The sequence below is a fragment of the Aphelocoma coerulescens genome, chromosome 1 (genome assembly GCF_041296385.1).
Source record: "Aphelocoma coerulescens isolate FSJ_1873_10779 chromosome 1, UR_Acoe_1.0, whole genome shotgun sequence".
NCBI lineage: Eukaryota > Metazoa > Chordata > Aves > Passeriformes > Corvidae > Aphelocoma > Aphelocoma coerulescens.
Window position 1 is genome coordinate 107,090,093 of NC_091013.1, and position 16,880 is coordinate 107,106,972.

A 16,880-nucleotide genomic window follows, 5' to 3' on the forward strand; every position below is an offset into this window, starting at 1 on the left:
AGTAGACCATCACATTAAATGGACAGTAATACAAATCAATGGGGACTGTTCTGCTAGCACAGAAGATAGAGCAGTGAGAACGCTGTTAGGCTGAGGGCACAGTAGCAGTCCCTGGCCATGTGTATTGTATGATTTTGCTTGTTTGACTTTGCTTTCCCCACAGTTTCTGTGTATCTTGGCTAGTATATTTTGCCTCTTTCCCCCTTTTTGATGAGAGCAAAGTCTATTTGGAAAAGCCAAATGAGGGAAGATGTAGATGATGTGAGATGGGAAAAATGTTCACATGAACAGACAGGAGACTCATTTCTCAGTGGGGAGGAAGGGGAGAGACTCCTCTGGCTGGTGCTAGTCTGCATAAGGTGATAAAATAAACATGTGCTATGTGTGCACAGGCTTAGTAAGATGTAAGCATGGCCCTATTATAAAACAGAAATTTTAAGCAGATGCAAATGGGGTACAGATGAGGAGGCAGCCAGTCTACAGTAGGTAGAGGTATAGATAGCAGGTAAAAAAGGTAGAAAAGACCTGGTAAATCCTGGGGGAAACAGATGGACCAAGAAGGCAAAAAGTAAGGAAGAATTCTGGAGTAAGACATAAAAAAGGGGAAAGTAGTTAATACACAAAGTTAAAATATCTGCCTGTTAAACAGTAGGAGAGGAAAGAATGCTGAGTCAGCTTGGTAAATCGAGATGTGAGGATGCAGATTAGTGAGAAAGAGTGATAAGGATGCCAGAGTAATAAGGAAGCTATTGATTCTTCTTCTTCCTGCCTGTCCTCTTCCTTCTTCTTTTGCATATTAGATGATAGCAGTGTTCACACAAGCAGCTGAAGGCTCAGTGGTTTGCGTGATATTGACAGCACAAACAAGGTTTTTCCAGGAGCCAAATTACACGATCCTTCCTGGGCAGCAGGAAGTAATCTCACAAAGCACTTGGCCTTCTCTTTTCAGGAATCCAACAAGGTAGTTTTCCTCCTTGCTGATCACTTTTGGTCAGGTAGATAGACCTTCTGTTTAACCTCATACAGGGCTTTTAAATTTGGTTAGCCAGGAGTTTGAAACACAACAGTGACTTCAGGACATTGAATAAGAACTAGCTTGGTAAAATTAATCTGATACAAATAAAAGACAAATTATTTTCTAGACTTGCCTTTGGCCTTTATGTTCATCATAGCTGGGGATCACCCTTAAAGTCAGCTAAAACTATGATTCATGTCAGTGGAAACTAAATGATGGCTGCAACACAAAACTGGTTCCAAGTAATCCAATCAATGTTGCAACAAGTTTTCGAATCTGCACACATTATTCAGGGATGAGTATTTTCAAGTGACATGACAAGATGGGAAATTTTCCAAGTGTACTATCATGAATAATTTTGTTATAAAGAGAAAAAAGTATATTGGGAGTTGGTATTATTATTTCAGAGCATAATTGTAGGCTGTGACTTTGGGTATACTTTATTTATTTTTTAAGGCATGGCCTTACAAAAAGTGCAGTTCAGACTTGATAGCATAGAAGAATAGTGCAATCAGGTAACAGGATAGTTTTGTACAAAAGAAACTCTTCTCCTAAGCTTAACCCCTCCTCCCTCAAAAACTAGTATTGAACACTCACACCCCTCCTCAAGAAAAGCAGTCAGCATTTTTCTCCATATAATGCAAATTACTTTTAAAAATCTCTCCTTTCTTATTCCCTCTTTCTCAATACTGTCAATCAGAAAATGAAATATAACAGAATCACTTTAAAAAAAAAAAACAACAACTATGGATCTTAACCCTGATTTCCCTTAACTCTTATGCCAGTGTAAAACTAGTGTGATTTTGGTAGCAGGTTCTTGATACACGTTCTCTGAAAAGTAGTACAAAACCTGCAAAGTCTTAAAGTAATTTCCAGCTTTTTAAAAGTAGCCTTGAACCATTCATAATGGCAGGAAAAGTTGAAGGTAGACTTTTAAAAATACTTTATGACAGAGCTTAGTGAAATCTGAATGATTCCTTAAAATCAGTATTTCTATTGAACTACTGTTCAAAAAATAGCATTTTGACAATTGATGATTGCTAGAATGGTCTTTTCACAGAATAACTATTATATACTAACAGCTGTGATGACTGAGAAACTTAAACATTAAAAGCAAAAAACCTTAAAAAAAGAGAATTTTTACTATTTGATTTCATTTAAATTTATGACACTAATGATAATTTGAAAAATTATTAATTTTCTCTTCTATTAGCAACTGTTCTATATGTCAAGAATAGTTCATATAGCCCTTAAACCTAACAATGAGCATGAATTTTTTATACATTATGTGGTGTTGATATTCGGAAAAGGTTGAAACTCCAAATTTCTATCAGAATGTTGTCAGAGAAGGAGGTCTTTGGAAACATGTTGTTGTTATTGTCCTGTTTTATTAATTGTGTAAACACATTTCATCAATAATTCTCTTGAATATTATTTGCCATAGTTTTATGTCAGAATTTTACTTTATAAAATAGGTTTTTAAGATGAAATTTTTATTTCATAGAATAAAGGCAGTAATTAAATATAATTAGTTCATAATTCTGTGTGTTACATTAAATCTAGCTGACTAAAAAAGTAATGGATAATATTTTCTAAGTGTGGATATATTGCCAGCAAGCTAAGGGTGTGTAATATCTTCTTTAGACCTGGTTTTGTATGTGTTTTCACACTCAAGCTGGTTGCCTGCAGTGCACATGAAATGGCAGGTATTTACTCCAAGGCTGTGGAAAGGAGGCAGGTCCTCTGTGGTTTTGTGTATATATACCTATAAAGTACAGAAATATGCATGTATGCACGTGTAGTTAATCTAGGGATATTAAGCAAGCCAAAAATACTATATTTTATATAGTATTTTATATTATTTATGAGCCACAATAAGCAGTAAGAATTTGTGCTGATTTGACGTGGGTCTGTTTTGTAGTTTAATCTAGGGCTGACTTTCAGATGTATTCTTCTCTCAGTCAATAATTTGAGGTAGTGTTTTAGTATTTTCAGCTGTAGGGCTGGGAATGGAGAATTGATAAAAAATTATTCTGGGTGAGAAGGGAGAAAATGTTATACAAGACTTGAGTCTTGAATTGGACCTAGAGCAAGGGACTTAGAATTACAGGGGGCTGAACAAATTGTTTTCCTGTCAGTAAATATCAGTGAAACCTACTGGCAAAATACAGACTTCATTCCCCTCTAGTCGTGGTTCTCCTGGAAGTTACCTGTGCAACTGGTACCCCTGGAACCTGCTCCTGCAGGTTCCCAGGATTGTTCAAGGTGAAGGACTTGATGCCCAGGACTCCACTGCTGATCCATCAGGAGATGCTGGAGTTTGTATGGTAGGTCCTGTGGGTTTGACTCGACCTTTTTGTCTCCAATTTTATCTTCTCTTAATCCCGGAAAATGTAGCAAAAAAAAAAAAAAAAAAAAAAAAAAGTGGTGGAGTATTTAAGGTTCTGGAATAGTATTTTTTTAAAAGGAAGAATAAATTAAGTTTGGAAAGGATTCATGATACTACTATTTTTAAATTTAATTTGTTATGTAATGCCTTTTTTTAAGACAGGGCTTTTTATATTGCTTAAAAAGGTATAATGAACTTTGCATTTCATTAGTCACCTGGATACATTAGTTTATATATAGTTTTCAAAAGAGGCTAAACTGAAATATTAATATAAATGTTATAAAAAACCAAGATCTTCAGCAAAAATTTTTCTGTAATTTTGATAAAATGGATTTTATAACTATGTGTTGCTCTAAAACAAGTAACTTTTCCCTTAATCTTTTAATAAGGATCTCACTTGATAGTCTAATCTGAAAGAAATTTCACCTGAACCATTACAAGAGAATTTTCTATCAACTAGAAGAGAGGGTGGTTGACTGGGCTGTTCTATCTAAACCTAGATACATCTCTATAAACAGTTCCAGTCTGAAGGCACAGCCCTTTTTTGTCTGCAGTGTTTGGCCCTCATTTAACAATGTAAAAGCGTACCACATCCTCGTTTGGGGTGAAAACAGGTCAGATAATGTCCAATGAAATCAGGAGTTTTAGCTTCTGCAATGGTCTGATTAGTATGCTCATAGAAAAGCCTTAAGCAACTTTCAGCAACCCTCTTTTTCCTTGCAATCACCATAATCTAATGTAAGTGATGAAAACACAACAACAATAGAATAATTAATGTCTACTTTCTCACTAGTAAACTGAACAAGCTTTCACATCTGGAGAACTATACATTTCTTTCTCAGAAATGAATGTGACTAACCATGTCTAATTTGCAAGGTGTAAAAACAGTGCACCTTCAGGTATAAAAAGTAATACTGCTTTTTTTCCCTAGTAGTCTCATACATTTCCTTTAAGGTTTTTCCCATTTATGTATTTTTAACGTAGGGTCTCAAAAGACTAATCAGCTGAAACAGTCATAAAACCAAACAGATTTGCCTAATCTTTGATATTTTGACACTAGTTAGAGATCTAATGATGCTTTATTTGGTTTTATCATCTTAAAAATCAGACATGTTGATCATGACTATTTCACAACAGCTCAAAATAGACCAGGACACCAAGGTATTAAATGAGCATAGTAGGGTGGAAAAGGGACCTTTAAGATCATCAAGTCCAACCATTAACTAAGCACTGTCATTTCCACCAATAAACTGTGTCCCCAGGTTCCACATCTACACAATTTCTGAATTATTTCCAAGGATGGTGATTCCACCGTTTCCCTTGGCACCTAATTCCAATGCTTAATCGCTGTTTCAGTGAAGAAATTTTCCCTAACACCCCATCTAAATCTCCCCTGGTGCAACTTCAGGCCATTTCCTCTTGTACAGTCTCTTGTTCCTTGGGAGCAGAGCCCAACCCTCACCCAACCACAACCTCCGTTCAGGAGTTGTAGAGAGTGATAAGGTCCCTCCTAAGCCTCATTTTCTCCAGGCTGAGCCCCCTGAGCTCCCTCAGCTGCTCCTCACCAGGCTTGTGCTCCAGACCCTTCCCCAGCACCACTGCCCTTCTCTGGGCATGCTCCAGCACCTCAATTTCCTTCCTATCTTGAGGAGCCCAGCGCTGGACACATGATTTGAGCTGTGGCTTCACCGTGTCCACTACAGGGGGACAATCGCTGCCCTAGTCCTTCTGCCACACTATTGCTGATACAGGCCAGGTGCTACTGGCCTCCTTGGCTACCTGAGCACACACTGGCTCATGTTCACCTGCTGTTGACCAAGGTCTCCAGGACTTTTCCTGCCAGGCAGCTTTCCAGCCACTCTGCCCACAGTACAGGGGGGATCCAAATGCAGGACCCAGCACCCCGCCTTGTTGAACCTCAGAGCAGTGACCTCAGCCCACTGATCCAGCCTTTCCAGATTCCTCTTCAGAGCCTTCCTACCCTTCAGCAGATCAACACTTGTACCCAACTTGGTGTCATCTGAAATTGACTGAGGGTGTCCTTGATCCCCTCATTCAGGTTGTCAATAAAAATATTAAACAGGGTTTTCCCCAATACTGAGCTCTGGGAAACCTCACTTGTGACCAGCAGCCAACTGGATTTTGCTCCATTCACCACTTCTCTCTGGGCCTGGCCATGCAGCCAGATGTTTTATCCAGACAAGAGTACAACTGTCCAAGCCATAAGCATCCAGTTTCTCCAGGAGAATGCTGTGGGAAATGGTGTCAAGGGCTTTACGACAGACCGGGCAGACATTCACAGCCTTTCCCTCGTCCACTTGGTCACCTCACCAAAGAAAGTCAGGTTAGTCAAGCAGAATCTTCCTAGTTTTGTTCTGTCTGCTCAGAATGGTTTTAAATTGTAACAGAAGATGTGGCAGAATAATTGTAAAATACCAATTTGCTGAATATTTAGATCCAGTAGGCTAGAAGTCTGTCCATTTCTTACATTTAAGTGTGTGTGGAAATTAAGATGCATTTAAAGTCTGTGGCTCAGCTATCTAGCTGTAGTTCATGGTGGCTTTTCTCTGCAAGCCCCGAAGACCAAAAAATTTTTGAAGTATTAGCATAACATACTCAGTGTATGTTACTTCATCTACATCAATTACTATTGCATGTATAGTGATTAGTAAATATTAATTATGCCATGTATAGCATAAGTGAATGATGAGTAAAAACATGATAATAAGAAAGTCCTGTTCTATATTTCTTATTTAGAAAAGTGGGAATCTCTGAGGTAAATCTTGGATACACTGTTGATACATTGTCCTTTTTACTTATTAATGGTACTAATATTATTCATGACACAGACCTTTTCATGTGAGAGAGATCAGGTTATACCCTGTATTCCTCATTTTTGAGACAAAACCTGCTTAAATTTTAATTGTGAGTCGATACACTATTCTACAACTTTTTAAGAAAAAGATACATCTTGGACACTTGCAGAAACCCAGAGATCCAAAAACAGCTGCCTTGCACAAATATGCTGCTCCCTGTGAGGCAGTAAGTCCTGATCCCGTTGACTTCAGGCTGTCTTGTATTGCAGTGAGTAACTTTATCTTGTTTGAAACAGTGACTCCCAGGTCAACAACACTGCTTGAAGCAGCTCCATCAGAGCTGAGAGCAGCAGCAAGGCCAGGAGCAGCTGTCTGACCAGGGCCTTCCTCTCTTGCAGACAGCCTCTCTTGGCCCCCCTAGGTTCAAAACTCTGCAGGAACTCTTGCCTTACCAGATGCATTAGTCTAACATGTCCTTTTCTCGCAAATCAAAATCTCCCATTATACAGCCACAAAACCCTTACAAAAAATATCTTACTTTGGTGGTGCTGGTAGTGTTGGCTTTGGCACTCCTAATGACTCGTGGACTTAGTGGGAGTTCGGGGAATCACGGCTTACACAGGAGCAAGGCCACAGGCTGCCATTGCAGAGGATGGCTGTTCAGGAATAAAGTTTTCCCATGGGTGAAACACCAGATTGCAGCTCCATAGTTGATGACTAATGCATTTCCTTTATGCTGAGTACAAATTTCCACAGGGGTTTGATGCTATATCATTTTAGTTTTCTTTTGTCTCAAGCACAAAGCAATGTGTTTGAATTTTCAGCTGTTATGTCTATAGGCATGTCATTAATAAACCTATGAAAACTGGAGAGGTTCCAGGAAACTTTCAACAGCAACGAATATCAAAAAAGGGATAAAGTCACAAGTCTTACCAGACTAAAATTACCATTGACAAAAAAAAGAAAGAAATTGTATCAGAGGTAGTGTTGTCCGAGTCTTCTAAAATCTCCTTACTGGAATATAGCATGTCCTCATAAGGAAGAAAGACTGTGACATTCCTGAGAGAATCCAGTTGACAGGCTAACTCTGGCAGAAAATTTTCCTCAAGTTCATTCTTATGATACAAAAGTGAGCTATGGGAAACAACTTCACCAGTTCAAGTATTTTTATCTGTTTGCTGTGCAGTGTGTTCCTCCTACCCATGACAAAACTATCTCTGATGGCCATGAGCAAGTAACTCTCTTAGCAAAGCTCAAATCCCTGGGTATCTTGCCTTGGTAGGGAGCAATTCCCAGAAGCAACATAGTGCCCTGTTGTGCTTTGCAAGCATTTTTGACATCTAACCAAGAGCTGTGAATTGTTACTGTTCTGTGTTACAGAGAACGAATGCTCCCTTTCATACAACTTTTATAGTGAGCAGTGCTACTGTCATTTAAGGCGTATTGGGAAGTTTTATGCAGTTCTTTATATATTTATAAGCAACTGGTCAGGCAGGAATTGTATCCAGTGTCATTATATATGTAAGATCATACATGTTATATATGTAAGAACAGCTTCTGACTAGAAAACAAAACCAAAACCAAAGCAAGCAAATATAAACCCCCCAAAACTCCAACCAACCAACAACAACAAAGAGCCCCAAACCAAATCTATTATCAGTCAAAACAAAATGTTACTTGAACTTTCTTATTTGCTATATGCACACAATTAGCCTAAGTTTCTCAATTGTATCCTAGAGATGTAGACCTAGGAGGAAAATAAAGCCTGAGCACGCAGGATTGGGATTAGGAAAGCCGAAAACCATCTAGTGTTGAATGTGAAAGGAACAAGAAGAGCTCCCACAGGTACATCAGACATGATTTTGTGTTCTGTGATGCTGCGACTCTTTGTAGCGCCATGTTCTCATACCAAGACGAACACTGTTCATCCATAAAATATGCTTGAAATAGCAGCATGCAAGGTAGTAAACACAATTTCATTCATCTGTGGCTTGATTTGTGAAAGTAAAGTATCTCAGAAAATCTGGGAGATTAACAGATTTGCAGAATAAATATTAACCATCCCAGTATTTCCGTCGTTGTTACAAAATTTTCAGTTATATAGACAACAGGGTTTACCCCTTCCAAGTCCACTTATATTGCAGCTTTCTGGTTTTAATTGTAATATTTCAGAAATTAGAAAGTTACATTTTTTTCAGACTCTAGAATAAATTATGGCTACATAATCCTTATTAGTGAGGTTGTAGAACGGATGGAGATAATGGAGGATTTTTCCTACTCAAAGCAATGCTGTGGTTTTTATTCCTTGACTCCTTGCAATGGCAATCCTAGTGTAAGGAGGGATGGTATTCTGGGAACAGTGGAGTAACAGAGCAGTGAAATTGAACAAATCATACTTTCCATTAACAAAATGAGATTTAACATGTTGCTTAGGAACATAACCAATTTCAATCATCCCTCTCATGTTCAGTTTGGATATGGTGATTTTCAGTAGTGTGAATTATTTTGTCACCTTGTTTGGAGCTTTGAGAGTTTATTAAGACAGATCCTTATAAGATTTCACAGAAGAATTTGTTTTCTTCTATAAACTTCTTAAAAGGAAATTCCATCTAGAAAAACACTCAACAATAACCTTTTCAGGCTAAATTAAGATAAGTTCATTTTTGTAATTTTTTATTTCACTGCCAATGTGCTGTTTAGTCACCAGATAATGGGACTTTTCATAGATGATGAGAACTCATTATCCCAATCTTCTAATAGAAATGCATCTTATCACAGGTGCATGACTGCTATTCTTGATTTGATTTGAAATCATGTCTGAAAAAATACATAAAATATGGTATCTTCATTGTCCATGGGGCTGCTTATTAATAGACAATGTCCAGATCATTCACTGTGAACTCCAGATGTGTCGTGTTTGTCGTATATTGAGAACATAACTTTCAATTGTCTGAAACATAAGTTTAGATATTTAATAATACTGATGAAGAAGTCAAATCTTATCCCTTACTCATCTCTATACTATTGTGAGATCAGAAGAAGACATTTTGTAGGAGGTTTACCTAAATGAGGGTATTCTTAATTACCCATGGCTTTTAAGCTTTTTTGGTTCTAACTCCAGAAACACAAGACAGAAAGATGTATTATAAACTTTAATTTGTTGATGAAAGAACTCACAGCCATGTTAATTTCTGAAGAGGCTTTGTAGTATGTGAATAGAGAAAAAAAAAAGAAATCTGCCCTCATAAGGCATACACAAGATAGATCTGCTCTTCCTGAAAAAATGCAGTTATTTTGGGAAAGAAAACAGAATAAAGGTCAAACTGAAATTACATATTTTTCAGGATGGTTGTAGATACAAGTGACTTTATTTGGTACTGCCCTCCTAGTAATGCTCAATTCTTGACATTCTGGACTGTAAAGAGTTCCTTGAGAACTTTTTATATTTGCTGAGTTTATGATGCTGTGGGCAGTAACAGCTGAGATCAGGAAAAAGTGAGGAATATTGTAAGTATATTTATTCCAGTGAGTGCACACGGTGGTTTCTAAAATCTTATTTCCTTTTATGATATTTTCAAAAACCTCAGGAAGATATATTTTAGAGGCTGCCTTCATTGCTTATAGTTTCCTTAGAGTTTCACCAACCTGAATTTAAATCAAAACCTCTTCCTTTACAAAGAACGACAAGCATATTGTTGCATATGTTGACTATTTCCACTGCCTTTAACTTTCACTTGCTTCAGCTCTCTTGAGTATTGAATTGGAAAATATTTCTGGGGCTCCAAGCTTAAGATCAAGCTCTTCATTTCTAATACATTTGATAAATAAGAGCTACCAGACATCTATGAAGAACAAACAAAACTTTTAAGGGATTTGTGATATTTTAGTTATATTGATGCCTTGAAGATTTTTGCCTTTTCTTTTATACCCCTGTTATACCTTTTTGCAACTTCTGTATTCCTAGTGCCTTTTGCCTACATTCTTGGACTTGTTTGTTAAGCTGAGAGACTAAACATTTTAGAAGCTTCGTAGCCAGAGATCAGTGTGCCCCAGACCCCAAGGTCCTCTCCAGAACACATTCTGTAAACCAAGATAGAGCCATCCAGGGGAAGGCTCCTTGGGGAGGGGGGCTCACTTGTGCCTCTCACTGGGGAATCTTTGATAGATATGCTAATTAGTAAAACCTATAATGTTATACCCAATGTTGGGGAAGGGGTCAGGTGGAGACAGAAGACAAAGGGAGAGATAGACTCGGTGGGGTGCATCTCGATGCACATGACCTGGACGTGTACACCTAAGGATCCTTAAAATAAATACCAAGGTAAAATCCCTTTTCCCCTTCTAACCGTGTATGACTCTTGATTTTAAGACCAGGAAAAGGCATCCATATCAACTGAGTATACATACATTTAAGAAACTTATTAAGATTTTTTTAACCCAGAAAAATCCTTAGTCTAGAGAATCTTTTTGTATTTTTAAAGTGATGGCTTTTTAGTTTCTCTTTGCCACTATTTCTCAGTAGTCATGATGTTCTTTTTCAATTTTAACTTTTCTAAGAGGAAAGAGTAATCTCCTACATTATCTTTAGTAGATCTACGTAATTTACATAGATGTTCACTGTTTTCTAAGCACTCTGTGACAACAAGTATGTAAGAGATGGACTATTAGCAGTATTTTTCAGATATTTGTCTTTATTTAAAGATTCTTACCTTATCCTTTTAGTCTTACAGAAAGTGATAAATGTTATTACAGAAGGAATAAGAGAACTGTATTATAAGACAAATCAAAAAGGAGCATGTATTGCTGCACAATGGCAATATCTTCAATATGTCGTTCATTTGCTGATCATCAAGGTGTCCCTGCTCTAAGTTGCCCTTGCTCTGAGCAAGTTTTTGGACCAGGTAAGTCTAGAGGCCCCTTAAAGCCAGAATTACTCTATTTACTGTGCGGGTTGTACAATACTGGAACAGGTAGCCCAGAGAAGCTGTGGATGCCCCATCTCTGATGTGTTCACAAAACCTGGTCTCATGGGAAGTGTCCCGGCCTGCTACAGCGCCGTTCGGGCTCGCTCTCTGTCCTGCACTGAGCAAACTTTGCCTGCCCCGGGCAGGGGCTGGATGGAGACCGGCCATGGCGCGCTGGAGAGCGGGCGAACGCCCAGCTAGGGCTCGCCTCACACCCCGATGGCTAGTGTGCACAAAGGAGGTAGGATAAAGAGGAGGGACTCCTTCGTGGGGAACGGGTTTACAGCACCATAAAACCCCACGGAGAGAGACCACGACACACACCCAGCGGGACGGTGTTGTACCCGGACAAGCAGGCGGGGAAAACACACAGTAACCAATGATACATCAGCCAGGAGGTGTTACAGGAGCGGGGAGAGGGGATTGCAGCAAATGGGGAAGGGGTAGGCGGGGAGGAATAACAGACACCAAGGAGCCGCCGAATAGCCTAGATCTCTATGGAAAAGCGGCCAGATATGAGAAATATGGGGAATGAGAGCTGCGGCCACTGGTAAGGCACAGATTTATGTATTTTTCACAGCTTTTTGGGTGTTCTGTTAAGGCTTTGAGCTGTAGAAGAATCAAACCACTGGACCTTTGGGTCCCCTGGTCCAGTTGAACTTGGCTTTGGCCATGGTCCACCACAACACCTGCCCATGGAGATGGGTGTCAAAACTAGATGATCTTTAAGGTCCCTTTCAATCTAAACCATTGTACAGTTCCAAGATCAGACTTATATAATACAGGGTACCAGGAAATATTCAGATGCAAGACCCTGAATTTGTTCTTAAAGCAATTCCTCATTTGCTCTATGTCTGCCTCCAACAGCCCAGCCAAATCCGAATTTGTGTCTCTATTTTCCTGTTCTTACCTTGAACACCCTCTATAGACCAGGTCCCCACCTCACGCTCACTTGCAGCACATACCCCTCATATTGATCTTTCCCTGCCTTTTGGAGCCATCAGCAGCCTTCTCCAGTCTGGGCCTGTAGCTGTTTTGTTGGAACTTTGCCCTCTGCAGCATGAGTTTGCCTGAGAGGGACAAACTCCCTCCCTCACACTTTGGTGGTGACAGTGTGGTGGTGCATGCTTCCCCCACCACCTCCTTGGGCTGCGCTGTGATCTCAGGAAAGATCATTACTATGATTAAAGCCAACACTCTTGCGATCCTATAAACAGCAGCCCAAAGTGAGACCCTTTGAGTTCTCCTGGACTGAGAGGGCTCTGATCAGCATCTCTGGTGAATCCTCAAGTTTGTTATCCTTGGAAAACCACTGCCAAATGATGACGATGGGATTCAGACCCCCAGTCTGAGTCTCAGCCCTTTGCCTGTTGAGAAGATGCAAAGGCATCTGACATGAGTACTTCACTGAGCCAGAGGGGAATTTTCCTTGGTATATAACTTGTAAATACTCCTTGAGTCTGTGTGCATGCAAATGTGAGAGTGCTGTAACATGTATGCTGTGAATGTTGCTCTCTTAGGTTCTTAAGTATTTATGATATTCATATCATTTGAGTTACTGTTGTGCTTATAGTAACTTAGATAGAAATGTTTGTTAAATTGCCTAAATTAGGGCAGCAATAAACTGCTGTTTAGTTTAAGTGCTGCTTAAACCTTTAGGCCTAAGCTGTTGGTCGAGTCCGGGGGGAAGTTTGGCAAGGGTATCCATCCTGAACCTTGTGACTCAATATGAGGGCCCCCTTAACCTTTTTTATACTTGCCCTTTCCCATCCTTACCTTATTTCCAACTCCAGACTCTCTGTTGATCTTTTAATGCTGATTTTAGTTTTAGAATGACTGATTTTAGATTTTAGTCTGATTTTTCTGTGTGCTTTAACTATCTGTTAAGTAGTAGAGTGAACCTTGCCAATTAACTTCCATTTTTCTATTAAACCTTCTTTTGCTGATACCTTTCCCAGTGACTCTTTAAGTAACACAAAACACTCATTTGTGACAAACAGAACTTGGAAGGCTTGGTAGGAAGGGAAGCAGGAGGCACCAAGTCTGTGATGTGCCCTGCCATGGTGAATCTCTCTGCAAACTCATGGCACTGATGGTCTCACTTTGCAAGCGGGAGCACCAGTGTAACAGTGGAGACGTACCTTTCATTTTGCAGTTGCAAGCCGCTGGAACACTGTAGGAGATTCTCTTTAAATCATACCAGGGCCCACAAGGCTTAGCTTCTGGCTGGAGGATATCCTATTGTTACGATCTGGTTTAAACCCAGAAAAACAAAGCAAGCTAAGTCTCTGTGCATAAACCAGAAAGAACTTAGAAGGTCCAAAATATTCCCAGAAACGAGATTAAAACCAAACGAGATTAAATGTTGATGCCAAAAAATTATGTATTTTATTTAATAGTAAAAGAGGCAAAGAGAAGGAAAGAGAAAAGTAGAGGAAAGTTAGAAAAAGCCAAGGTTACTTACAAAGAAAAGCATAGGATAGGTCACCACCACACTGTGCTACCTTTAGTGCTGCCGAGATGGGGTGGGGGGAGCGAAGCAGTTTTTGCCCTTTTTTCTTCTGTCGTTTGAAGCATCTTACCTGCCTTCTCCGATCTCGGGAGCAGTTTGCTGGAATGCGGCCGCCCGTCCTCCGAGCTGCAGGCGCGGTGCCCGGTCGCTGCAGCCGAACCTCGCTCCACTCGCGGTGCTCTCAGCACGGCACGCAGGAGCAGCGCAGGGGTTCCACAACTCACTCGTGGTTCCGCTCCAGGGGTGCAGGATCGGAGGGTTCTCCTCAGGTGGGCAGCGTCAGCTCCAGGAGGCCTCAGTGTCTCGCAGCAGGCGATGGTGGTGGTGGTGGGGGGGAAGGCAAAGGTCAGGGACTCTGCCCCTCGCTTTTCCATTCGACTTGCTGCGGTTTCGCCTTCCTTTTTATGGTCCAAACCGCCCGTATGATAAGCAGACAAAATGACAAGGCATTTTTGGAGTTTTTCAGGTTTAGAGTAGTCATAATGAAAAAGCACTTTTGAAGACTTTCAGGTGTTGAGCAGTCATAATGACGAAGCAGTTTTTGGAGCCTTTCTCTTACTATTAGGCTCTTATACCTATGAAAATAAATTTCACACAAAAGTTTTCCTTGCCCCAGGGAACTTGCATATTCAAATACAGTTTGCTGTTCCTTGTACTTAAATAAAGATGGTCTTGGCAATATGCAGGTTAGATTTAAAAAGAGATTTGCCATCTTTTATGTCTAGAAAAGATAGGCCTTTTTGCTACATTGGGCAACAGATCAGTTTTCTGGGCCAGTCATGCCATCAAGAGGCCATTTTCTTGCTCAGGATCCTTGCACTAGTTGATGGCTTCTTTATGTGCATGCAGGTATATCTAAAAGGTGGGATTTCACACATCATACATGCCAGTAGAATTTAATGTAATTTATTCCATGGGTGGGAATCCATTTATTTTCACTCAACTCAATTTTGAACTCCTTAGAGATTTAAGCTTTTTCTGCAATCTTTGCAAGTTTCTCATCACCTTTTGGGAACGCAAATCTGCAGTGTTGATTTGATACTAAAGTAAAGAATTACTGGTTTTTTTTCTGCATAAAGTATGGTTTAATCCATTGAGACTCTAAAGCATTTTTAATAAATTGAGAAGACATTGATACCCTTCCTATTAAAACTACAATACTCTTTACTGGCAAGATATGACTTAGCAAAGAGGACTCAGAGTTAATGAAGCGTGAAGGAGCTGGTTACTTTATCGTTTGAAGGAGCTGGTTATTTGGTTAAGCAAAGATAGCGTTCACTTAATGTAAGAACACAAAAATTCTAACTGCGTGTCTCCTTAATTTAAGTGGTATTTCACTTCTGTAGGTATCCCTGTGTTTATTCTCCTCAGGGTTATATAAGGACTATAAAATTTCAGAATATCCTAAGCAGACAGGAATTCCCAATGTAAAAAATAAAAGCTTTGTGTGGGGTATTGCCTAGTGGTGTTTGACTAGGGCAGTGATTGTCCCCCTGTACTTGGTACTGGTGAAGCCATACTTCTAATCCTGTGTCCAGTTCTGGGCACCTCGCTACAAGAATATACATGGAGGTGCTGGAGCACGTCCAGAGAAGGGTAACAAAGCTGGAGTAGGGTCTGGAGCACATGTCTGATGAGGAGCAGCTGGCATTTTTTAGTCTGGAGAACAGGAGGCTCAGGAGGGACCTTATCAATCTCTACAGCTCCCTGAAAGGAGGCTGTAGCCAGGTGGGGGTCAGGCTCTTCTCCCTGGCAATAAACAATAGGACAAAAGTAAATGGCCTCAAGTTGCACCAGGGGAGATTCAGATTGGACATCAAGAAGAATTTCTTAATGGAAAGGGTTGTCAAGCACTGAAAGGCTGCCCAGGGAGGTGGTGGAGTTCACCATCCGTGGAAGCATTCAAGAAATGGCTGAATGTGGCACTCAGTCTCATGGTCCAGTTAACAAGGTGATGATTGGTCAACTTGGAGGTGTTTTCCAACCTTAATGAATCTATGATTCTGTATAAAAGCTAGGTGTCTCTGTGTTAGCAGGACCAGGCAGGATGCAGGCACAAGCACAGATGAAATGTCAAGAATAAATTTACTTTCATTGCCTTGCTAAGCAGGGCATCCCTGAAGCAGTACCTGGGCAGTGGCACACTCACACAGACACCACAGAGCTCAGCCCATGCTGGAGGATGAGCGAACCTGCTGTTTTCACCTGTGTGTCAAGGATTCCTGCAGATGAGATTTACCACTGTGCTTTTATCTTTCCCACAGCAGGGCAGAAATCTGAAGCATGTTCCATGGGATGCCTCCAAGTCTATCACATGTTATCTAAACAGAGATTTTCTACTTATTCTGCAGACAAGGCCAAACAACAATTTGTATGATCTGTGTGTTTTTCAGCACCCTGGCTGCAAGTCACTCAAGCATGTTTACAATCCTCTTCACCAATATTCCATTATTTCCCCCTCAGCTCTGTGACAAGAACTGTATCATGTAATATAGAACACATAAAAATGGTGTGTTTGATGCTATTAGTGGAAGATCTAAAGCACCCATAACTTTCCCTGAGCACCTGCATTTGCCTGATCACCTTGCACAGTGCCACAGGCATGTCATAAAAGTAGAGAAATAATAACTTTAGGTTAACTAGAATGTGTATCTCTAGGAGACAAAAAGAAACTGAAGAAGATTTAAGGAAATGCATTTTGTACTTTGCTATTGGCAGCTTGCTCTCTTTTATATCTACAGATATATTCAGTATTTTCCCCATTTAATTACAAACCTACCTTATAATTATAATGTTCTTTGAATTCAATGACAATGTTTTAAAAATAAAGGATTAAAAACTTCATCTTTGAAGTCTGTTGATTTTGTTTCCTCTTCTATTTGATCTAAAAATATATTAAATCTCCATAAATTATTTCAAGTTTTTTAAAAGAATGATTTTTTTACTATGTAAAAAATTCTTACAGTCAGTGAGATTCTATCATGCTTCTGAACTGTAGTTGGAGAGGTAATAGCTAAATTCAAGGTCTTGTATTCCCTCCATATAGCTAGACACACAAATATTTTAATTATAACATGATATGATTTTTAAATAATTAAAAATTTAACCTTAATATTGTAATTCTCTATTTTCTTTTTTTTTCTTGAATTCTATGAAACAAAAAATAAGTACAGGTTTTTAAAAG